At 40.2% G+C, this 25,253-nt stretch overlaps 1 protein-coding gene and 1 long non-coding RNA gene across 2 annotated transcripts in view; one reads left to right on the forward strand and one right to left on the reverse strand.

Annotated features, from left to right (window-relative positions):
* The window catches only part of LOC310999124, a 355,538-nt gene extending 355,394 nt beyond the window's left edge, over positions 1-144 (forward strand). The window contains exon 3 of the long non-coding RNA XR_014596034.1: positions 79-144. This is a non-coding gene — a long non-coding RNA (uncharacterized lncRNA). The remainder of the gene's footprint in view (positions 1-78) is intronic.
* The window catches only part of pudp (pseudouridine 5'-phosphatase), a 262,995-nt gene that overhangs the window by 179,422 nt on the left and 58,320 nt on the right, over positions 1-25,253 (reverse strand). The window lies entirely within an intron of this gene.

Consider the following 25,253-nt stretch of genomic DNA (forward strand, 5'->3'; position numbering starts at 1 on the left):
AAGGTTGGCCCTGAATTATTCTGCTTAGACCCTGACTAATACTCATAGTAATGCTGCATTAGCATCAAAACAAAGAAGGCTAAATAAAAAATAATAATACATACGTAGTCTAAGAAAAAAAGTGGAAAAGTCAGGGGCCCCCTTATATTCTTTCAGGGGGCCCAGAATTCCTAGCAACGGCCCTGTGTCAGCTACAACCAGCTGTTAGGGACCTCTTTTAGTCAGTATATCCAAAATAAAGATGAATACGCAAAGTGTTTCCAACAGGAACTAAAAATCTGGTTGCTCAGAGAAGTATTTCAAAGAACTACAACAAACTACATGTTTGATGATCACATCTTGTAATCTCAATAAAAGGGCGTGTGATCGCATCTCCCTTCTCTTACTTTTGCATCTCCTTCTATGGAGTCTGAGAGGGAAGACCACAAATTAATGAATCCAGATAATAAGACGATCATGGGAAAACTGTATCTGATATACGAAGATAACATTGTAATTAAATCCTGCAGAAAAGAAAAAAAAAAAAAACTTAAAAAAAAAGGCTAAATTTGAGCCCCATTTGTTATGTTTGAATAATGAGATAATTAAGCTGTGATCTCAAGATAAATGGGGCCAAAAGAAATTAGAAACCAGATTCAGTGATATTGCAGCGCTCGCTGTGCACAAGAGATCCAACATTCAAACACGTGCACTTGGGAACAAGTGGAACGTTTGGCTGCTGCTCGGCTCAGCCTTAAGAAAGCGCTGTCATCTGACACTTTGATCTGAGCCGCGCTGGGATTTACCTGACTGTTGAAGCCAGACTGTGAATTGGTTCAAAGCGGTCTGCACTGACCCCATCACTTTCTGCACAAAAGGAAACACAGACTGGAGATGGAGCTGCTTAGTATTCACTCAGGTCCACTGAAATGTTTTCCCCTCCGCCATGTATTTTTTAAGCAGCGGCATCTTTTTTAGCCAACTTAAATTAATTTTTCTGAAGGACTCTGAACTCCCGCAGCTAGCTGCTGCCTGGTCTGCTGCACGGAGGGTTATTAAACCACTTAAGTTTAGCAGGCAGTTGTAAACCTACTGAGACTATCGGAGATGCCGAGGCGAAGGTTTTCAGTCGAGCCCAAAAAGAGGGTAGACAGCGCAAATAGTGGAGGGGAATAAACAAATTATCACATTAAAGATCGTTATAACAAATGCAAAGCAACTGAAAACAGCTGGAGAACCCAAAGGGAAATCAAAAGGCAACAAGGAAATAAGGCAGAAAACTAAAATGAGAGTATTGAACACGATGAACCAACAAAGGGCAATTTGAGGTGAAATACACAAGGGTGGAGACAAGACACTGTGCAGCAAACACACACAGGTGAGACACATTAGAGGTAGAGCACATAGGCAGGACACAGGGAATTTCAAAGTAAAACAGGACAGGAAATACAAAAGACAAACCATGACAGGCAGTGGCGTGCACGGGGGGCAGGGGGGGCAGGGGTGGCAGTCGCCCCCACCTTGTGGCCCAATTGTTGAAAAACGCGTGCTAGAGTGCCCCATTGTCGTTTCTTAAAGTATTTTTTTATACCTTAACACAACACACTTTGATGGAATATACCAATACTGAAAGCATTATAGTCCCTTTGTCTAAATATATATTTTTGAGCCCAAACGCTGACCGAAAATACAATTTTTATAATTTGGCAATTTGATCCTAGAAAATACTTAAAGATGACGATTCACTGTGAATATATGTGTTTGTTGTTGTTGTTTCTGTTGTTGTGGAATGGCATTGTCAAGGTGATACAGTACATTTTTGCTTTTCATTGTGCAGTTGGATACTTAATGTGTAGCTACTTGTTGTGTGGACTCTGGCAATTAAGAATGCAATGAATGTTCTTCAAGGCCAAACAGTTCAGTTGACTAACGTCATTAGTTACAGTGAAGACTGTGGAACACTTTACCAGAGGGTTTAAAGGTGCTATGTGAAAGTTTTAGTACATCCAATATTAGCATTTAAGTTGAATTTGACGTGTCAAGAGGTTGTAATACATACTTTTAGCAGACGGAATTTACAGTGTCAGTATTGTGAAACTACCAAATTCAGGCTAGGTGGTTAGCATGCTAACTAGCAAAAAGGGGGTTGCTTTCCACAACTCTTTGTTCTAAATGAACTCGCCAATATCTAACTTTACCTCAACTTTATTGTGTCTAAAAAACTGCCATTGCTAATGTTAGCACTTAACTCATTGAGTGCCGCGCTCCTTTCCAAAGTTTTAGTCAAGTGTACCGGCAATTTAGACCATTTTTGACTTTTTATGTAGAGCCACAGTGTATTCTATATTATTGCCACCAACACATACTGTAGCTCAATTGAAAGGTTTAACTTAATGCTTCAAGTGGCCACAAACCGTTTGTTTCTACGTGCCTCCGTTCCTGAGAAAAGTCAAGCTAAACATGGCTGGGTTTCACCAAAATCCCTCCTTTTTTTCTAGAAAAGGAGATAGAGCGTCTTTTATGAAAGGTGCTCTGTTTGTGTCTGTCGCTCTTCTGACACTCGCATTTCTGGATCAAAGGGCTCGTATAAGATAAATATATACAACAATGGTTGTTCTATTCACAAAACCACCAGCGGGGGCGGGGGGGGCGCCACTAAACAACAATAACACAGACGCACCGTGCCGTGTCACAGCTTCTCCCCGCGGAGCGTGAGGGTCTGTCGGCCACCGCGGCTCGGGAAGACCGGTCCCGCCGGTGGTCGCGGTCCTTCTGTGGTTCGGGTCGGTGATGCCGGTCTGCTTTGGCCCAGAGACCATCAGATTTTACCGCGGGAGGACTTTGGGGAGGACACGGTGTTGCTCCAGCTGAAGACCGGGCGGACTGTCGGCTGAGAGCTTCCTGGTTCAGCTCGAGCAGCTGGAGCAGCTGGAGCAGCAGCGCGGGTGAGAGCAGAGCAGCTGCGCTGCAGCAGCTGCTGCATCTGCATGCAGAACTCGTTTGCAGAAGCCGAGTTATGATAAAAACTTCCAGATCATGAGCTGTCATGTGACTTTGATCGTCATCTATTTCAGTTCTCCTCGTCGTAGAGTCCCCAAATTTACATATAATGTGTATTAAAGTGTCTATTTTCATAATTTAAAAAAAAAGCAAAAAACGTAAAATTACGTTGTTGGCACTCAACGCATGGGAACGAAAAACGAGAAATTACGTGGTTGGCACTCAATGAGTTAAACATTAACACTTTTATCACCCTTAATTTCTACTTAATGGGTGGTGTATCTGTCTCTTTTTTAAATTACATTTCTATCATATTTGTTATCCTCATCAATGTCCTGGTGTGTCATTGTTAATTCTATGAATGTTTAATGTTGAAAACTTTATTCCAAGCATAACTTGCACAATGCATTTTCTTCTTATTTGTAGTTTATTGTAGGTTTGAGGAACATTAGCCTATAGCTACAGTGTTTACATTGATATGTTTTTTTTATTAGACTGAAATTGAGAAATTTTAAATAAAAAGAAGAAACAACTGCATATTCAGTGTATATTTGTGAATATGAGATGTATACATTTTGGCAGTCGCTGATTGATCGCCCCTTTAGCGTTGAGGATAATGAAACAATTGAATGGTTTGTGAGTTAATGCAGCACTGTAATGCAGGCAGTCCCCGGACACTCTCTGAAACAGCCTTCGACAGACAAATTAGCTGCAGATTGCTCTGTGCAAACAGAAAGAAAAGATCAGAAACAACAGTGTCTCTCTGTGGAAAACCCAGGCCCACCGTAATGTACCTTCATCTGTATGCATTAACATCACAGTGCTTTACTATGCTATGAATGTGCTTGGCATCACAAGGAGGACCACCTCATGTTACCAGACTTTTCATATCTGTAAATTTACACATGTGCATGGGGGAAACTTCAAATATCCCAGAGCTACAAGCACAATATTCCACATGTATCCACTATAATAACATTAACTCCCCTTTAAACCTTCCATAAACACTATACAGTGCACTGTTGTTGCTTCAACAGCATATCACAATTTAAAAGCAGCCTCTGGGAGTTTATGCCGTATATCATCATATATCTCTTGAGAGCATTCATTTCCCAAGAGGATACTAGTCTAGATGCTGCTATAACCACAGTTAAAAATACAGCTACTGTATGGACATTGCTGTGAAAGCAAAGGCAAAGAGTTATTTTGTCTGCTTGGTAGCTGATTTAGCTCAAAAATGAGCATCTCTTTTCTCATTGTCTTAAAGGGATAGTAACATTTTTTTAAAGTGGGGTTGTATGATTTACAAATAGCCCCTAAGTACTTTAATTGCAGTAGAAGACTCTCTGCACTCCTTTCGTTAGCAACGCCAGCCCATAGCCCTAACGCCCTAACGTGAGTACTGCAGAGAGTCTTCTACTGCAATTAAAGTACTTAGGGGTTATTTGTAGATCATACAACCCCACTTTAAAAAAAAAAAATGCTATTATCCCTTTAATACATTCCTTCCTCCACTCTCTAATCAGGTACTCCTGCCTAGATCTAGTAATTTTAAAGGGACAACGAGGAGTTTGTATTTGGTTATAAAAAAGTCTCATATTAATGTGGATGAATCCACATGGGGTCACATCGTACTGGCTAGTTAGCTAGTTAGCACACTAAGCTAAAAGACACACACTAAAAAATGTTGGGTTATCTCTGTAACCCAATTTCTGAGTTATTGGTGTTGAGTTAAATTTTTCGGTTATTTTTCCAGAGTGTAACCCATTTTCAGGGTTGTAGGCTATGAATTTAACCCAATTCCTGGGTTGTTCAAGTAATTGGGTTATTTTTCAGTGAAACAGTTGAATATTCAACCCAAAAGTTGGGTCAAAAAAAATAACCCAACCTGTTGGGTTAAAATAACCCAAAAAAGGGGTTCGTCCTTATTTGAACCAGCAGTTGAGTTAAAATTGGGTTATTTTTTAACCCAACTGTTTTTAGTGTGCAGGTGTGGTGAGTGCAGCCACTGCTGCTGATTAGCAGTGTTGCCAACTCCTCAGTAAGGAAAGTCGCTATTGGCTGTCGTGAAAGTCGCTAGAAGTCGCTTTCAGGTCCGAGTCTCCAAACCAGAAACGTTTGTAGCTAACAGCACCGGAAAAGTTCGCTAGATTTTAGTCAAAACTATAGTCAAAACTAATCTCTTTCCACTTAAAATAAGACTCATCACCTAAAAATGAACTTGTTTTCAGACAATTTTCACTTGTTTCAAACTAATTTTCACTTGAAATAAGTAGAAAAATCTGCCAGTGAAAGCAAGTTTTTTATGCTCGTAATAAGAAAGAAAAACTTGCTCCACTATCAGATTTTTCTACTTATTTCAAGTGAAAATTTGCTTGAAAAAAGTAAAAAGTGTCTAAAAACAAGCTGCTTTTTAATGTGATGATTCTTATTTTAAGTATAATTAGATTTATTTTGACTAGAAATTAGACATTTTGACTAGAAATAAGACAAATATTCTTGGTAAGATTTTGAGTTTTTGCAGTGTACCGTCTGTCTTGATGGAGGAAATGAGCAATAAAGTCTAAATCTCATGTTTATTTCTGCTGGGGGGAAAAAAAGGACAGAAAGTTTCTGACAACTTGTGGAATTCAAACTTTTTCCGCCCTCTTATGTCGATGCAGCGGTTTTGATTAAACACAAAAAATGGCCCCCACCTGCCAATCAGTGTCGGCACGTCGCGTGGGACGAGAGCGCGCTTGTGTAACCGCCACGGTTCGTTAGATATATAACAGGGACTTCCAACCGCAGGAGCCGAGGCTTGTTATTATCTGCTGACAAGATCAAGGAGGGTTGAAACATTATAATTAGAGCCACACAGGCAAATTTAACAAGAAAACAAAGATGAATGGATGTTTTACACAGGCAGAAAATGGACGAAAATTACATTATCTCAAGTTCATCACCTTTTAAATAAGTACAGCAGCTCCTTAGATTAACAGGGATTTAGGAATAAAAGTAAATTACAGCTATTACATTATTTGTATCCAGTGTTCCAATGGTCGATCAGAACTCTTCTTTTGAGGCAGTTTTGGTTCAGTCCTTCGAGTTTAACCCTCCTGTCGTCCTATTGGGTCAAATTAACCCAATCTGTTCCCTTCCATCTTTCCTTCCTTTCTCCCTTCCTTCTTTCCACAATCCCTTTTCCTTCCTTCTTTCCCTTCTTCCTCCCTTCCTTGAATGAATCTGTTCCCTCCCGCCATCTTTCTGTCCTTCCTTTTTCCTTTCCTTCTTTCCACAATCCTTTTTCCCTTCCTTCCTTCCTTCTTTCCTTCCTTCCCTTTTCCATTCCTTCTTTCCACAATCTTTTTTTCCTTCCTTCCCTTCGTCCTTACTTCTTCCTCCCTGTTTGGCCCAATTGACCCAATCTCTTCCTTCCTTCCTTCCTTTTTCCTTTCCTTCTTTCCACAATCTTTTTTACCTTCCTTCCTTCCTTCCTTCCTTCCTTCCTTCCTTCCTTCCTTCCTTCCTTCCTTCCCTTTTCCCTCCCTTCTTTCCACAATCCTTCCTTCCTTCGTTCTTACTTCTTCCTTCCTGTTTGGCCCAATTGACCCAATATTTTCCCTCCCTCCTTCTATCTTTCCTTCCTTTTTCCCTTCCTTCTTTCTTCCCATTTTTCCCTTTGTCCTTCCTTCCTTCCTTACTTCTTTCCCTTCGCCCTTCCTTTCATCCTTCCTTCCTTCCTTTTTTCCTTGACCCAGGAGGACAACAGGAGGGTTAAGTTTATTTATAAGCAAACACAAGTGAATCTGGTTTAAGAAAATACTCAACAACCCGACCTCTGAATGTGTAATGTCTATAACATTTACGATTTGCCCTTTTCCCAAATGATCATCTGTCTGAATGTCAAGCAAAACTGTGTCTTCCTTCCTGTCATACCTTGTACCCTCGTTTCCACCGGCTGAATCTGAGTCATGGATTCAATGGTGATATTTGAAGAAAAAAAGCAGAAGAAAACAAGCAGTTGCTGAGTGCATGACCCGTACAATCAATGTTTTACAGCCAGTTTCCTGGAGTCAGGGAGTGTGCAGTGTGCAAGAGTATATTAAGGAAGGGAGCAGGCATGAGGGATAGGGATGGGGATAGGGATAGGGATGGGGAGTTGTGTGTGTGTGTGTGTGAGGGGGGGTTAATCAGACACAGTAAACAGGACTCAGGGCAGAACCATCAGTGGCATTCAGCTGCCCTGCACTTCCCATGTGAGTGGCATGCAGCAGAAGTGGCCCACTTCTCCCCACTGAGAGACCATTTATGGGCCTCGCGACAGGAAGAGGACATGCATAAAACAAGGCTGCGCCCCTGGGGTTAGTGTGTGGACGGGAGGCATGGGTGCAGAAAATTCACTGACACAGAAAGCCTCTTATGAAACCGGGGAGGGCAAACAGAGAGCAGAACTGCTGGACACGCGGAGGGAATGATGGATTCACCAGTTGGGTGTTTCAAAGTGGGATCCTGGGATATTCAAGAGGCCCTGGTGGGTCCTCAGGAAAAATAATGAATGGAGTGTAGAGAATATTGTTGAGTCAGGAAGTGTGTAAAATCAAAGATCATCCTCCAACATCCACACACTTAAAACAGTTGGGTTAAAAAATAACCCAATTTTAACCCAACTGCTGGTTCAGATAAGGACAAACCCCTTTTTTGGGTTATTTTAACCCAACAGGTTTGGTTATTCTTTTTGACCCAACTTTTGGGTTGAATATTCAACTGTTTCACTGAAATTACTTGAACAACCCAGGAATTGGGTTAAATTCATAGCCTATAACCCTGAAAATGGGTTACACTCTGGAAAAATAACCCAAAAACTCACCAACACCAATAACTCAGAAATTGGGTTACAGAAATAACCCAACATTTTTTAGTGTGTAGGGGATTTGTGTTCACATGGTTTTCTAACATGTGATATTCCGATTTAGTCCCATATCTCATTCTTGAAAGATGTTTTTATTTATATGTTTTGTTTTGTTTGCTCCACCGTTCTAAAAACAGCTTGCACCGACAATTAAAGGAAACAAACCTACTCCTAAAACTATAGGGATTATGGCAATGGGCCAATTTGCCAAAATGTTGAACTATTCCTATAAATAATATTAATAGAGAACCTAGACCTGTCTTGTAATTATAAAAGATCTCACTTTGATCACAATGGAGCTTTAAAGTTTTAAAGTGATGACTGTTGGCAGCTTCCCAGCCTTCATCTTTGGGTTGGCATCCCATCCTCAGCAGCACTACACTACATCTGAATGCTATCACTGTGGTAGAAAAAAAGAGTTTGCAACAGGAGTTGCTGACAAATGCCAGCGCCTGCCCTATGGTTATATGACATATAGCTGTAGATTTGTCATTAGCCACCCATGAGGGCTGAGTGGACTGGCTGTCAGATCCATCGGACATTTTCTTGGAATGGCTTGATGAGTTTTGGGGCGCGATCAATACGCCCACTGCCTTCCATCCATCTGTAATGCCTCCCTCGCTTCATCCCTCACGTCCAGAGGTCTGCATGTTTCCCACTAACTGTGCCACATCTCCAGACGAGAGCTCTCCATTTTAATAGATTCTAACTTCCCCTCCAATAAGGCTACAGAGGATGAGGGAAAGGGGAGGGTATAGGCACAGAGAGCTTTCTTCATTAGGCAGCCAGGGAATCTTAATCAAAAAGCTATTTGCCCCTTGCAATTGATTTGTGTCTCAGCGTTGGGATATTACTGTGAAAATTCCCCCTGAAATGGGTGTCCTCCTTTGCATTACAGGTGATGAGAGAAAATGGAGAGTCTAACTCCATAAACAGAGAAATATAAAGTCTCAGAGAGAAGTTGCAGCCGATATACAGCGAGGAATTATCCTAAAAGCATCAATAAATGAAGCAATATCGCGGAATAAACTTCTTGATATTGTTTCCTCTCCGATGATAGATTAAAATAAACCCGGGACATGAAGATTTAATAAGTTCTCACATTCATCTTCCTCTGCTTTGATGTTTTTCAGCTCATCACAAACTTTTTACCTCAAGGTCCTTTCACTGCACTTTTTTCTCATGACGTGTAATCAATCTAATGTTCTGTCTGCTGTATTGTAAGGAAGCAGTCGTAGTTGGTTGTATACGCATTTGAAAAGAGTTAGTAGACTTAGACGTAAACAGCTCAAGGCTGTGGGTAAGGCTGAGAAAATTGATCCTTTGCTCCTCTTTTTACTTGAGCAGTATATCAACACTCGGAGAAATTACATTTCTCTACAACTAAATTGTACAAAAAACACATTTAGAGAGAGGCTTTTTTTTGGAATGAATAAATAATGTGCTGCCGAGTCGACAGATCACACTAAGAACTGGACAAGTAAAGCAATAAGAACTGATAAGGCACTAAACAAAACGTTGTGTCTTTGCTAGTTTCAGACCAACTCAGTCAGAGGTAGGCAGAGTTACATGAAAGTCTTTTAAAGGACCACCAACTGGGTGAAATAGATTTTTCCCACATTTCCAAAACACTGATGCCCATTGACGACTTTTTATTTTTGTATTGTCTTGATTGTGTCTTTTATCTGTTATTTTTTATTTCAACAATTTATTATTTGATTCTACTTTTATGTAATTTTAGCTTTAGCTGATGTAAATTTAGCTTTAGCTCTACTGTAGCTGAGTGGTGGAGGTGTGAAACTCAATGTTGTGACCCAAAACGGGGATCAATCAATCAATCAATCAATCAATCAATCAATCTTGGTCATGTCTTTTACTGATTTGACTTGCCACTAAAGAATACTACTTCTCTGGACTGATATTTATTATTGAGTAGAAGGTTTACCCCAAACTTTCAATATATGGAATTAAACTCTGAATATATTGAGTGAAACTCTGAATATCTTCACTCAATATGTTCAGAGTTTCATTCAATATATTATATGGTGTTGGCCAGTGGGTGTTATGGGGTTAACTCATTAGATTCATTACTTTTGGTTACACTTTAGTCCTACAGTATATAAGTCTTGATGGAAAGAGACCAATAAAGTCAAAACACTCCTTAACTATTAAGTTGTATAAAACAACATTTGGTAAGCAGTATTTCCAGATACAAATTCACCTTTAAATTGATGTTCAAAGTGTGTTACATATTGTATTTTAATAATAATAATAATATTTCATTAAAATACTAATAAAACATTAGTGGAGCCTTGTTGCCTTGTTGTGCATGCGAGGTATTTCTATCAATGCACAACAAGGCTCCTCAGAGAGCAAAATCATCACAATATTGGCGCCTGAGCTTCACTTTGCATTTTGATCAATTTCATTATAGTGTAAATAATGAAGTCATTTTTGGAAATGAAAAAAATCTGTATTTGAGCACATGGTTTATGAGTATGTGCTTTCTGTGTGTGCGGTGTGGCTGTGCCTGTTGCTCTTGAAATGTAAATCAAGTCGATCTTTGATTGATCTATCATTTAAGACAGTAGAGAGGGAGGTTAAATTAGGTATTGAACCGGCCTCGGGCTAATATCATCCATCGTTTTACTTGGCTCTGACAAGCCACACGGAAGATGATATAAATGACTTTATCATCTGTTCGGAGCTGATCCCTCAGCAGGAGCAGCGTATTGATAAAGAGTTAAGCTGTATGAGACCAGAATGAGCTGCGCTTCGGCCCTACAATCACTAGACGTCACCAGATGCTGTTAATGTAAAGGCTGAGCGGAGCTGAGTAAAGTTAGTGGAAGAAGTTAAGGCTTCATGCTTCATTTATCTTTATTAAAGATCATTCAGCCGTGATTATTAGGATGACACACTCATGCATGTGCCACGGATTCATTCTGAAATCATTCTTTTTCTAATGAGCTCATTTGATTTAACAGCCCAGCAACAAAACTCTCACTTAGCTGGTGACCGGTTCGCACTCTAATTTAGACATGGGTGCTGATTCCAGTTAAAGGGATAGTAGCATTTTCTGTCAAATCACTGTCACAAGAGTGTGTATGTTTGAATTTAAAGGGATAGTAGCATTTTTTTTAAGGGGGGGTTGTATAATCTCCAAATAGCCCCTAAGTACTTTAATTGCAGTAGAAGACTCTCTGCACTCCTCCCGTTAGCAATGCCAGCCCATAATAGCCCTGCCCAGAGATTTACAACATACAGTGTTGTGAACAGACCCAAAGAAACGGCCTATTTTCACGGCCTAAAAGAGATTACCTGAAAAAAAAAATACACAGTTCCATTGTTCGCTATAATATAATTTTTTCCAGCCCTTCAAAGTGCAGGAAAAACGCAGTTTTTATTTGGACCTAACCAACTGCTGATCGGCGGGCGCTTACCCTGGGCGGAGGGATACGTGAGTCGGTAAAACCTCTTTTAGGCCGCGAAAATAGGCCGTATCTTTGGGTCTGTTCACAACACTGTACGTTGTAAATCTCTGGGCAGGGCTATTATGGGCTGGCGTTGCTAACGGGAGGAGTGCAGAGAGTCTTCTACTGCAATTAAAGTACTTAGGGGCTATTTGTAGATCATACAACCCCACTTTAAAAAATGCTACTAACCCTTTAAATTCAAACATACACACTCTTGTGACAGTGATTTTCCACGTCTGCAGGCTTCCGTGTCAGATACAGAATCGATACACAACTCCATGATCCATGAGGGACAGTACTGTATGTTGCCATGACACCCACATATTCACATGCAGCTGATATGAAGCATCCGCCACAAGCTGTCAACATGACTGACATCCCGTACATCAATCAAGCAATAATGCCCCCTTATGGATGGTGCTCAGGAGAAAAAGCTTCCTGTATGACCTTACAACAGCTACATCGCATTACAGCCCAGGTCTCGGTTCTGCACTGATGAAATTCTGCCACACACCATCATCATCATCTTCTGGCCCATTATACACCCAATTATCAGATAATATTCCCAATGCTCTTGACCTTCAAGTCTCCAAGGCCTTACACTGGTAAGATGCTACTGGAGTCAATCAAAGATCCATACATTCTTCTCTGATTGGGCGAAACATGCAACATCAGACCCCAAGCTAAGTAACCCAATCAAAACAGGCCATGTTTCACCACTTTTAGCCCAAATTAGTCAAAATTCTTAATGGTTACCTTCGGGCCAGATTCACAAAACCTTCTTTAAAAAAATATTCTTAAGTGTCATTTTTTCTTAACTTCAGTCTTAAGAAGAAAAAAGAGAATAAGTCATATTCTCCCAAAAAAATCTTAAGTATTTTCTCAACTTTCTTCTTCAGAAAAAACTTAAGAATAAATGGTATTCTTGAAATCAAAGTTTTCAAATTTGTTCTTAACTTTTTTTCTTAACTTTAAGACAACCTTGACGTGTCTTAAAATTCCTACAGTAAATAGGTAAGCCTCTAATATCACCTTTTTCAACACATTTTATACAAGTTTAGACTAGTAGGTCATAGTAAGTAAATATATTTTTTTTAATTAATTACACAAAGAGCCTATTAACTGTTAGTTAGCATGTTAGTTAACTGTTAAGGCTGATGACACAGCTTCAGCCACTTTGGCCCACCCTCTTGTCTTATTTTCCGCTGTTATTCCCATATTATTAATTTTCCCCGAGAGTATTTTTTCATACATTAATTTTATTCACCACGTATTTTAAGTTCTTACGTAGGAAAAATAAGACATTTGTAAGAAATGACTGTTCTTAAGAAAATATTGAGGAATTGCACTTAAGAACTTTCTTATGAACTTCTTAATTTTCTTCTTAAGATATTTCTTAAGAACCTTCTTAATGTGAATCCGGCCCCTGGTCTTAAATAACTGGAATCAATTCAGGATCACATGAGAAGACAGAAGACACTCATGAAGGTTCTCCAACAAGTTACCTACCAAGTTCCTGAAGAACTGTGCCGGTTCAGGGTTGGACGGTTCCAAAAGGTCTTGATACATCGTTGATACTCATGTTCAGCTGGAAAGTCCAAAATCCTGCAATGTAGAGGAATTTGTTTGAATAACTGTTTTGATGCCATCCAAGTCGTCTTCACTGATACAGAAAAAAGTCCAACCACAGACCCCAAGCTATGCAACTGAATCCTGTCTGAACAGTTTTAGCTCAAACTAGTCACATTACTGTATGGCACTACTGTTGCCTTACAGCAAAACAGATACAACAATTCCTCATTATCATGAACTGTATAAGAAAATACAAAAAAAGTCATTTTTGGAAAAGGCAAATATATCATAATACCATGAAACTAAATAACAGAAGGAACAAAAATGAATAAATTGACCTTCTGTACTCTATTTCTCCACAACTGTCTGGTATGTGTAATTAGCAGAGAGATGTAAGTTCAATACATAGAAGTTTGTTTGCTCTAGTGCAAAATTGTCTCCAAGTATCTGAGAGAAATGAGGATCATTAGAGCTGTATCGCCTGTAATTAGCTTAGCTCAAACACTGGAAGTGTATAGGTAGTGTTAGCCTGCCTCCACCTAAAGTCATCAGAGAAACTCTTCAGCAACTCTAAACGGACCGATCTTCGTCTCAGAGCTGACAAAACTCTCCGGTAAGGCATCTTGAGCGGTCAAATGCCGCTAACGGGACGAGATCGGTCAAAACGGAGGGTTCAAGCAAAGACGCTTTATTTTGGTTCAAGCTAGCTACATCGAGGGTAGGTTAGCTTCCTATTTCAAAATAAAAGCACAAATTCTATCGTCATGGTTTTCTGTATGTAAAGGGCAAAGGGTGTTTTATTTTGTGAAAGTAACCGGAAGTTCGTTGGTCACAACGGCTAGCTTGAGTAGCGCCAAATTCGTCCGAACAAAATTGGAAACAGCTGGTATTTAGACAAATTAACGACACACTGCTGATCTAAACGGCTACTTTCTCACCTAAACATGTTTGAAATGTCAATAAAGTGATATATTTACAGAGTTTAGAGCTAAAATGAAATCAGCTTCTGACTGCTGATTTCGGCTCGGGTAGGAGGCAGGCTAACACTACCCATACACTTCCAGTGTTTGAGCTAAGCTAATTACAGGCGATACGGCTCTATCTCCCTTGTTACTGCACGCACAGTGGAAAGGATGGTGTCTATCTGCTGGTCATGGACTCGGGAGTGAGGCAAGACACACACAAAAAAAAAGTTGGTGTATCCCTTTAACGACTGTTTCTATGGAGTGACGCTGAATGTGCTGTTTGACGTACAGCCAAGATATGAGTCTAATTCCACCGAGGACTGGGCCCCATATGGTAGGAAAGCCTCAGAGGATGAAGCGTGGAACTGTTCAGTGTCCGAGGCGAGTCGTACGTCGACCTCGGGCCACAGCACATCAGAGAGACATGGGCAGCTCATCCAGACCCCGCTGCGAGCTCATCAGCCAGAAAACCTCCACAGTTCAAGAGACCGGCCGCTTCCTGCCGGGGGGTCACAATCAACTTGGGTTTTTTTTTTTTTCGCCGATTTGGCTTGAAAGCGATTCCACGCCTTCTCTCTCTGTCGCCGCGAAAGCTGCCGACATGCCACCACAGTAACCCCCCCCCCGGTTAGTGGTGATGCTGCTGCAGCTGGTACCCACCACCCCGATCCCCCTTCGCCTCCTCCGCCTCAGCGACTGACAGCAATCAGCTGCAGGGCCAATTAGCACCGCACGATTACCCCGGGATAAATGTGACCCTGAAATTGATTTAACACCAGTTGCGATGATGACAATGAGCAGAAATTGACCTGAATTGTGGCACTTGGATGATGAGGAGGGTCCCCGCTGTGAGCCGTGGGACCTCGATCTTCATCACACAGGGGGTCATGATGGTCCAAATTAGAGTTGCACAATGCTGTAAAGACATGAGGACAACAAACTATTTGAGATGATATTGTAATGTCGTCTAAACTGATACAAAGTCTCAAAGAAAAAAAGACGAAAAGATGCTTTGTATCTGTGGCAAACAGAATACGCAGGAAAATTTCTGTCCTTCAGGCTGATCATGGTTGATTTTGTTTTGATTCTCATTTGGCAGAGTAGGCTGTTATAAGGAGCTAGATTTTATAATCCTCTTAGCCTTGAGAATCCTTTGAGAATTGAGCCCTGGTTATCCAAAACTGGATGTTACAACAACACGGCTCAAACTTGCTCCTCTACTTTGGATTCTCTGCATCTCTTTGTTTTTCTGTTTGTGATTGGTAAAAGGTCATTGTAGCCATGCACAAAATCTCCAAGAAAATAACTAGGCCTACAGCATTTGCATTTGTGTAAAGACATTTTTTGTGTATTTGTATATCAATTCACTATTGCTCATGATGACTAACCAGTGGTCAGGGTCTGCATTTGCAAGGTCTAATTATGTAATACAATCCACATTAATATGAGACTCTTTTATAACTAAAAGCAAACTGGGTCTCTTTAATGTTGTTTTTTTAGAATTACATTACAAACATACATCTCCAAGGCTAAAAAGTTAAGCTAACGTTAAAGTGGCAAAACAGTTTTTCCTAATGGCCTTTAGCCTTGAGTGACAGTTGCTTGCCAACTGGAAAATGTTGGCTACACACTGCACCTGGCTTGTTAGCTTAGCTTGTTATCTCGCCAACTAGCTAGCAAACTAATTAGCTTTGGAATGGCCTTCAAGTTAGATACGCGGACTCCAACCTGTGTTAGGAATGCTGATAGTTATTAAACAAGCATGAATGAATGAGTGCCACACATTTCTCACCGATTTTTGGGTTAGCAAGAAAGTAAGCGGAGTCAGACACAACAAAAATCACATCACAAAGGCTGCATACAAATATATTTCCAGTCTATGATCATGAGGTAGCGTATTAAAACAGTGTGTTCATGGTTGTCAATACAAAACAACATCAGTGTCAGAGTGAAGATAAACTGTTGGTGTGTTTTCATGTGAATTTTGTTTTTTTTCTATTACAACTGCTGCTGAGTTTTGTTGCCAGGCAGCCTCAGTGTAAATGGGATTGCACCTGGAACCAGTGGAATCTGCATGCCTTTTTACTGAAAGCTCTCATTTCACTTATCTGAAGCGTGGCACGCGGAGGTGAGGGGCTGGGGCACTTGTCAGGCGACTCTAAGCAGGGTGGGGGGGTAATCGTGTGCGGTGTTGTCACGGCACATTTTGCAAATCTTCCATTAGCTCATGAATGTAGTGGAAATACTTCTTAAAAAAGCAAATGAGGGGGTGAGTCAAAACTAGGGTTGCAAAGGGGCAGAACATTTCCAGAAAGTTTCCATGGGAAATTAAGCTGGGGAATTTTGGAAACATTCCAAATTGGAAACTTTCCATGGGAATTATGGGAATTTATGGGAATTAACTGGAAATTAACTGGAAATTGGGGGTAATTTAAACAAACTGTATCATATCCAAACATAAATGTAAATATTTTGTTTTGTCATAAGCAGGCATCCATGCAAAATAATACAATTAAAAAAACATGACATTTCAACAGATTTATTTGTGAGTAGAACTTTATCAAGTTTTAATTCTTGTATGAACAATCAATTATTTTACTAAACAACAAAAACATGAATGGTGAGTAAAATATTACTTACTATATTGGACTAAATCTGTCTGTTTTAGCCAAGATTATGCTACAATATATTTTCCCCAACTATATTTAAGTTCCCTGTTAAGGGCCAACCTTCAATTTTGTAAATTTAGTATTTTTTCACGTAATTCCCATATATTCCAATTAATTTCCATATATTCCCGTTAATTCCCATGGAAAGTTTCCAACTTTGAAAATTCCTGGAATTTTGCAATCCTAGTCAAAACAATTCCGGTGGGATTCGAACGACGTGACTTCATCGAACATACACTCACAGGAAAGATGATTTCTATCTTTTAATGGGTGGATGTTTTCACCTTGGGAAGTTTACCGCCAAACTTGTGCCATGTAAACAAACTTGTGCAAAGTGAAACACATTAGGAATGTAATTACTATTGATCTCATGCCTGTCTTCGTTCTCGGAGTAAAATTAATTTGGCCGGCACTGGGTGCTCTGCCAGCTTGTGGTATAAAATACTTTCAGCCCCGGCGATTTACACAAAAGCCAGTGGCTAGTTTGAGCTTTGGAAGGCATGCAGCCCTCAGAGCTCAGCACTCCATAGCTTCACATGTGCTATCCAATTACAGCAGCGCTCAAGTGATGTACTTTTTTAATTATGAGTCATTAGGCAGCCTAGATTCTCCTCATCTGAATATGTTTTCAACCCTCCGCTCCGTTTGAGGTTGCTGCAGCATTGTTCTACATGCACAAAGCCTCTTGAAATTCAGTTCTCTCCACAGTGAAGCCTGTCTAATTCAATCCCACTTCATACTGAAACATTAAGCACTGACTGGAACACTATCTCCTGCATGCACACCAGCAGAGCAGCTCACTTTTTTTCTGTCTTTACCTGCAACCGTGGACGACAACTTCATCCTCTTTATTACAAATGGGCTGAGGCCACGGCATGACGTTCGGTGAGGGTTAGAGTGGCATCGCTGTGACAGGCAATGAAGAATCTGTGGAGAAGGAATAAATGATTGCAGTCATTAAACACAGACTAGCTGGGAGAGGATGGCGCCGCTGTGCTTTCAGCAAGCATGGAACTGTGACCAAAAATGTCAGAATTGTGTTATCTAATCTTGCCAGTGTCTTGATTATTATGTTGTACTATTTGTCCATTAAATGTATTATTTTTTTGAATTTATTAAAGGGATTGTAGCATTTTTTTTAAAGTGAGGTTGTATGATCTACAAATAGCCCCTAAGTACTTTAATTGCAGTAGAAGACTCTCTGCACTCCTCCCGTTAGCAAAGCCAGCCCATAACCCTGACCAGAGATTTACAACATACAGTGTTGTGAATGGACCCAAAGAAACGACCTATTTTCACGGCCTAAAAGAGGTTTTACCTGAAAAAAATACACAGTTCCATTGTTCACTATAATATAATTTTTTCCAGCCCTTCAAAGTGCAGGAAAAACACAGTTTTTATTAGGACCTAACCAACTCACGTATCCCTCCGCCCAGGGTTAGCGCCCGCCGATCAGCAGTTGGTTGGGTTTTTTTTTCCTTATATCAATTTCATTGAAAAAAAAATACTTTTAACATTTAAACAGACATTTTTTTTGTGGCATAGTATGCATATTGCACTTTATATTGTTGTACCCTAAAATTTATTTTTACTACATTTACTACATTTATTGTGACCTTTGTTTATTAAAAAATATTTATTATTAAAAAAAAAGAAAGAAAAAAAAAGGCCTTATGACTTTCGTGTATGTGTAGCATTCCCCTTCTGTCCGAGACAAATAAAGAACTTTGACTTTGCCTTTGAAAAATGATAATCAATGCACACACAAAAAAAAAAAAAAAGGTCTAAAGTTAAAGTCTGTTACTGTGATAAGCCTCTGACTTGGGTGTTTGGTCAATATCATTGAAATAAAAAAAAGTTCAAAATGTCAATATTTAGCTTCCGTATGGTTAAAGGTTGGATGTGGGATATCAATATTGTTTAGGTTTGCAAGTCAGATTGACAGCTGCTGGTTCAGAGCTCGGTCATATTTAATGGCTTCAGTTGTTGGGCGGTTAGAGAAGAATGCAAACTCAACCTGCAACCCAGACGAGCTGGACTGAAGTTCTAATTACGACCGTTTGATTGGACGAGTCAGGTAAGGTCAGGTCTGCTGTTGCTGCCTCATTGCCTGCTGGGACTTTTCCTGCCTCAGCACAACGTCCACACCGCTGCTGACACCACGTCGATACATCTGTCCATCTCCTGCATCCCTGGGACCAATCCGTGACATCCATCCATCCATCCATCAATCCAACCATCAATCCATTATCCTCTGCTTAACCGCGGTTGGGTCGCGGCCGAAGCAGGTTAAAGAGAGGGTTCTAGACATCCCCTTTCTTCAGCAATAATTTCTAGCTCCTTCTGAGGGGTCCCAAGGCATACGTTTTGTGTCTGCTCAGGGGTCCCCTCCCAGTTGGACATACCTGGAAGACCACCAAAGGTAGACACTTAAAGGGATACACAATTTTTTTTCGTGTCTTGCCTCAATCCTGAGTCCATGACCAGCAGATAGACGCCATCCTTTCGACTGTGCGTGCAGTAACAAGGGAGATAGAGCCGTATCGCCCGTAATTAGCTTAGCTCAAACACTGGAAGTGTATGGGTAGTGTTAGCCTGCCTACCGGAAGTGCGCTGGTCACAACAGCTAGCTTGAGTAGCGCCAAATTCGTCCAAACAAAATTGTAAACAGCTGGTATTTAGACAAATTAGCGACACACTGCTGATCTAAACGGCTACTTTCTCACCTAAACATGTTTGAAATGTTGATAAAGTGATATATTTACAGAGTTTAGAGCTAAAATGAAATCAGCTTCTGACTGCTGATTTTGGCTCAGGTAGGAGGCAGGCTAACACTACCCATACACTTCCAGTGTTTGAGCTAAGCTAATTGCGGGCGATACGGCTCTATCTCCCTCGTTACTGCACGCACAGTTCAAAGGATGGTGTCTATCTGCTGGTCATGGACTTGGGAGTGAGGCAAGACATGTAAAAAAAAAAAAAAAAAAAAACGTTGGTGTATCCCTTTAAGACAAATCTTAACCAGATGCCCAAACCACCTGAGTGGTGAGTCCAGACCACAGTACGTCTATCTCCAGGAGTGGGCCCCATGCAATTTCCCTTTTCCAGACAAGGTGCTGCAGCTCTTACTGTGCCGATCCAGTAGGATTTATGCTAATATAGAGTTACACAAATAAAACTGACTTGATTTGAATAATTTCCCTTGGCAGATAAGAAAATATTGACATTTTTTACTTCTATTGTTTGTTTCTGTGTCATCTTGCAGTACTTTGAACTGGGAAAAGTTTGTGAAGAACCATCTACACAGGGGGTAAAGATGCTTCCACGCGGCAAAGCTCCTAGTCCCAGTGACTGCACGGGTCCCCTCATTAATCCATCAATACGCTCGAGTATTAAATATTGCAATATTTAATTCTAGCACCTTTGATTAATAATGAAAATCCAAAATGATCTTGTGTTTACGCAAAACGTGACTCCATGGATGCAAAACCAGTCTTTAACCCAGTGTGTGTGTCATCTCTGAGAATGTGACACATCTCCTCATGCAGGCTGTGTGATAGTCAGGGCCACAGCAGGGTGCCAATTACTTCACTGCAAAGTGGAAAGGAATCTCAGAATATTACAACTTGTGTTATCTTTAATGATTATTGCAGAGAATTGCTCCCATTTCCTCGCTGATACATCCAGCGCATGCATTTTTTATATTTCCTACTGTATCAACTTGGTGTTTCATTAATGTGAACCTCCGTTCTTTGTGGGGTTTTGCGTGGAGAACAGTGCTCCGTTTCTGGATTTCCTATAAAAGAGGAGCTTTTAGAGCGAAGGAGACAATCCTGCAGGAAACGCGATTTCAGATCTGTGTCAAAAAAAAAGGAAAGAAAAGAAAAAAAGAACCTTAATTCCTTCATTTGTTCACTCAAGCAGCTGCAGGTTTCTATGTTTTATGACGAGTGTGAGTCCCAGGGAGCTAATGCTGAAACCGTGTAGGGTTAATTGATGCAGCAAGGAACTCTCACTAATGGCTCCGTCACGTTAGGCTAAGAGAGCCTTAATAAATAATTTAGGAATTATCTTAAATGCTACTGCACGGCGATCTGTTTAATTGGAGCGATTAGACCTCGCTTCATGGAATCTAAGAAGGAACACGGCCAAGACTGAAGCTGACTGAAGTGTTAACCACGACACGAACAGGCTTCAGGCCCACGGATCAATCCAAGAACCTTCTTTCTGTGAAGAAACGGCGCCATCAACGGGGTAAAGACAGGGATTCTTCACTAAAAACGCTTATCACATGTGTTGTGGCTAGGATTGCAAAATTCCAGGAATTTTCAAAGTTGGACACTTTCCATGGGAATTAACGGGAATATATGGGAATTAATGGGAAAAAATACAAAATTTACAAAATTGAAGGTTGGCCCTTAACAGGGAACTTAAATATAGTTGGGGAAAATATATTGTAGCATAATCTTGGCTAAAACAAACAGATTTAATCCAGTATAGTAAGTAATATTTTACTCAACATTCATGTTGTTGTTGTTCAGTAAAATAATTGATTGTTCATACAAGAATTAAAACTTGATAAAGTTCTACTCATGTTTTTTTAATTGTATTATTTTACATGGATGTCTGCTTATGACAAAACAAAATATTTACATTTACGTTTGGATATTATACAGTTTGTTTAAATTACCCCCAATTTCCAGTTAATTTCCAGTTAATTCCCATAAATTCCCAATAATTCCCATAAATTCCCATAATTTCCATGGAAAGTATCCAATTTGGAATGTTTCCAAATTTCCCCAGCTTAACTTCCCATAGAAAGTTTCTGGAAATTTACCAGAAATTTACCGGAAATGTTCTGCCCCTTTGCAACCCTAGTTGTGGCTCAATTGGCATCGGCATTGATGTTGTTGCTTTATATTTGTGCATTTTGTTGACCCATCTGGGCCACCATACCATTGTGGCAGATTAAACAGGGTCATTCGATTGGTTTATTTTGGTGTTCCTTTTTTAATCTGTGGACTTGACAGATTTGTGCCAGCAAAAAAAAGAAATAATAACTTGGCACCTGTGTTGTCACCTCGAAATACGACGACTAAGACGGTTCATTAACTCATATGATTCAGCGTAAACTGACAAATCCTCAGCCGGCGGGGCTTGGTGGTGATTCACTGTACACACAATGAAATATTCACAATATTGGCTAAAGGAAGACGACGCCTGAAGCAAAATCAGCAGAATCGTAGCAGTAAGTCTCCGGCCACAAAGGAACAGAAGTTCCTGATCCAGATCCAGAGCAGATGGTTGATTTAAAAGGCAGGAATATCCACAAAGTTGCATAAGCGACTCAAAGGGGGACTTTGTGTTTGAGCCCCGATGGTGTTGCAGCGTCGCTTTTTGACAGCTCTTTGCAGATCTGCACAGTCAAGAGCCACAGATTCACCCCCATGTCCTCTTAAGGTCTGCACGCTCTGCTCTGCCAGCTCTAAATTGTCTGACAAGTCTGTAGCCTACTGGAGAAAAAGGACTGTACACACTAAAAAATGTTGGGTTATTTCTGTAACCCAATTTCTGAGTTATTGGTGTTGAGTTGTTAAATTTTGGGGTTATTTTTCCAGAGTGTAAACCATTTTCAGGGTTATAGGCTATGAATTTAACCCAATTCCTGGGTTGTTCAAGTAATTGGGTTATTTTTCAGTGAAACAGTTGAATATTCAACCCAAAAGTTGGGTCAAAAAGAATAACCCAACCTGTAGGGTCAAAATAACCCAAAAAAGGGGTTCGTCCTCATCTGAACCAGCAGTTGGGTTAAAATTGGGTTATTTTTTAACCCAACTGTTTTTAGTGTGTAACAATGAACCATGTGTAGGGTTTAAACTTTAATCTACCTTTAAATTAAACATAAGCAGCCAGGGGGATTCAGTGTTTGACCAGAAAGGGCCGAATGTGATGATTTCTGGGGTACAGATTTGTACGAATCATGTTTGTTTGATGATGATGATGCATTAAAATTGAATTTTTGGCACAAGCAGCAGCCTTGTTGTGTCGGTTGCACCCACTTCTTTGCAGAGATACCAGTCAAGAATAGAGTGCCTCTCCATTATATAAAGCTATGTTTATTTATAAGGCTGTTAGTATGTAGGTTAAGCCAGCCATGTGCAGCATGGTACAGTATCAGAAACATCTCAGCAGCAGAGCTTCCCTCGACACTCGACTCCTTTAAAGGATGGTCCATTTTCCAGGGAGCTGAAAGAAACCGCCTCTGAACGAAGTCGTGTTTGCGATAATTCACCTGTCTTCATGTTCGTTTCAAGCAAATTGAAAACACATTAAGGGTAATCCGACAGAAAATCACGGGGAAGAGGAAGAAGCACAACAATCAAGCGCTAAACATGTGGTTATCCTGATTGGGCTTTTGTCAAATCTGAAAGCAGGTCAACCAGGAACAAGAATACAGGCACGTGACTGGGAGAGAACTCACAAGAAGTCGGAGGAAATCAGATAGGAGCGTGAGGAGAGGAAATTCTGGCCATATCTTGCACATAGCAAGCTTATTACTTCCTGTTTAAAGGGATAGTTCAACATTTTGGCAGATTGGCCCTAATCCCTATATAGTCATAGCAGTAGGTTTGTTACCTGTATTTGTCGGTGAAAGCTATTTTTCGAACAGCGGAGCAGAGCCGTGAGCTGCTCAGACCTACGCTACGGAGGATAATGGGAGCTTGCGGCTCCGCTCCGCCGTTCTAAAAATAGCTTGCACCGACAATTAAAGGTAACAAACCTACTGCTATGGATTATGGCAATTGGCCAATTTGCCAAAATGTTGAACTATCCCTTTAAACTCAAATGTCTTAAATTTGTTGACTATATGAACATAAAAATACAATTATATTCCTGATAGCTTACTATAAGACAATTACAGTATATTATATTATTGGATAGGATTGATCAATAAGAGCAAAATCTATATGAAAAGGTAAACCTGTTATCATTTTTAGGGCTATTTTTTCTTTACTCTTCTGTGTTTTATTGAAGATTTTGAGTAATTTCTGAGTTATTTAATGAAAATATATCAGATTTCAGTGAAATACTCAGGAAAACCAGATCTTGCAATGCTGAATCGTGGACTGTTTGGTTGTGACATCACAACGTTACAGAAGTCCCGTCAACTTATTTTAAAGCTCAGTTCCCAAACACAAATTCTGTGGACTGAGCACTTTGATATTTATGCACACTAAAAAATGTTGGGTTATTTGCTGTAACCCAATTTCTGAGTTATTGGTGTTAAGTTAAATTGTTGGGTTGTTTTTTCCAGAGTGTAACCCATTTTCAGGGTTACAGGCTATGAATGTAACCCAATTCCTTGGTTGTTCAAGTAATTGGGTTATTTTTCAGTGAAACAGTTGAATATTCAACCCAAAAGTTGGGTCAAAAAGACTAACCCAACCTGCTGGGTTAAAATAACCCAAAAAAGGGGTTCGTCCTTATCTGAACCAGCAGTTGGGTTAAAATTGGGTTATTTTTTAACCCAACTGTTTTTAGTGTGTGAGTAGTATCAATATAGAAACCAGACCTGCTTTATAATCAGTAAATTGGACACTTACTTTTATGCAATATAAATTTTTAAATATTCAAATATTTATGTATATTGATTAAGGAAGCAGAAAAAGGAGAGGAAAAAAGGAAGGATGGAAGTTTTCTACCAAATGAAAGAATTAACTCCACAACTTTTCTGCATTCAGCAACACTTTGAACTTCTTGCAGAGAGAACGACTGGGTAATGTGCACAAACGAGGAGCAGAGAGCCTGCTCGCACTTGACAGTCCGTCAAGCTAAAAAAGAGGACGGATGCTCTGTATGGAGATGATGCCGTGAGAGCGGGTGTGTACACAGCTAATCAGCCAGGCAGAAATAAGCAGGAGAGCTTCAGAAATGTGGGGAATTGTATATTCCCCTCATGTATGGGACGAGGTGCCGGCGCATTTTTGCTCGAATTCATCCCATTCGAATTTGTCCTGCTCCCTAATTGAAACCCCTCTCCTTGGGTAGGCATTACATTAATTCTTCCAGACAGAGGTTCTTATCAAAATGCAGCAGGCCTACTCGGATAAATAAAGGTCTGGGAGGGGGGTTCGGTTGTGGAACGCTAATGTCGATCCGTGGGCGCATATAAAAAAGATATTAGATCCATTCCAATTATGCTTTTGGAAACAAGGCGACTCGGTTTTACCCATGTACAGTAGAGGTCAGAGACAAGTGATTATGAAATCGATACTCTCCATCGAAGGGCCGACTGGTTCTAAAAGGCCAATTATCACAACAGCTGCCTCAGCAGTACATGGGATTTTCCCGCTGCAACAATCTGATAGTTCTCAACCAGATGGAGATACACAAATTCAGCAGAGTTGACTGGCATATTTGTGTCCTCTTCAGGGCACCGTACAGAGTCTCAGGCTGTTCAGATCTAAGCTATGTTGTAAATTGCCCCCTATCACGGATGTAGTGCAATATATAGTGTTCTCGCCATTTTGTAGTGTTGTTCGAATTCTCCGTCCGGACCAAACGAAGTAGGTAGTGACTTGCATGATCTTTTATTTATTTATTTATTCATTTTTGACAAATTTTTACTCATGCGCTATGTTTTAAATTGTTCTATTGGTTTTATATAGTGTTACTTTAAAGCAGAAGTAAGCGTTAGTTT

The sequence above is a fragment of the Trachurus trachurus genome (genome assembly GCF_905171665.1).
Source record: "Trachurus trachurus genome assembly, chromosome: 2".
NCBI lineage: Eukaryota > Metazoa > Chordata > Actinopteri > Carangiformes > Carangidae > Trachurus > Trachurus trachurus.